Source organism: Notothenia coriiceps, unplaced genomic scaffold, assembly GCF_000735185.1.
Source record: "Notothenia coriiceps isolate Sejong01 unplaced genomic scaffold, NC01 NC01_scaffold00017899, whole genome shotgun sequence".
NCBI classification, from domain to species: domain Eukaryota; kingdom Metazoa; phylum Chordata; class Actinopteri; order Perciformes; family Nototheniidae; genus Notothenia; species Notothenia coriiceps.
The window spans coordinates 15,719-16,249 of record NW_011350600.1 but is presented as its reverse complement, the minus strand read 5'-3'; positions in this window follow the sequence as shown (position 1 = coordinate 16,249).

Sequence of the window (531 nt, the reverse complement as noted above, 5' to 3'; positions counted from 1 at the left end):
ACTCTAAGTCCACATATCAGTCATACCATGCACAGAGATGAGAATTTCTCGAGAGGACGACTACAAGTCCACATTCCAGTCATACATCACAGAGGTGAAGAATTTCTCAGGGGAGGACGACTACAAGTCCACATATAGTTCATAATCACAGAGGTGACGAATTTCTCAAGAGTAGGACGACTACAGTCCACATATAGTTCATACATCACAGAGGTGAAATTTCTCCAGGAGAGGACGACTCAAAGTCCACATATAGTCATACATACACAGAGGTGAAATTTCTCAAGAGAGGACGACTTACAAGTCCACATATAGTCATACATCACAGGAGATGAATTTCTCAGGGGAGAGGACGACTACAAGTCGCACATATAAGTCATACGATCACAGAGGTGAATTCTCAAGAGAGGACGACTACAAGTCACACATATGGTCATGCATCACCAGAGGTTGAATTTCTCAGGAGAGAACGACTACAAGTCACACATATAGTCATACATCCCACAGAAGATGAAATGTTCTCAGGAGGAG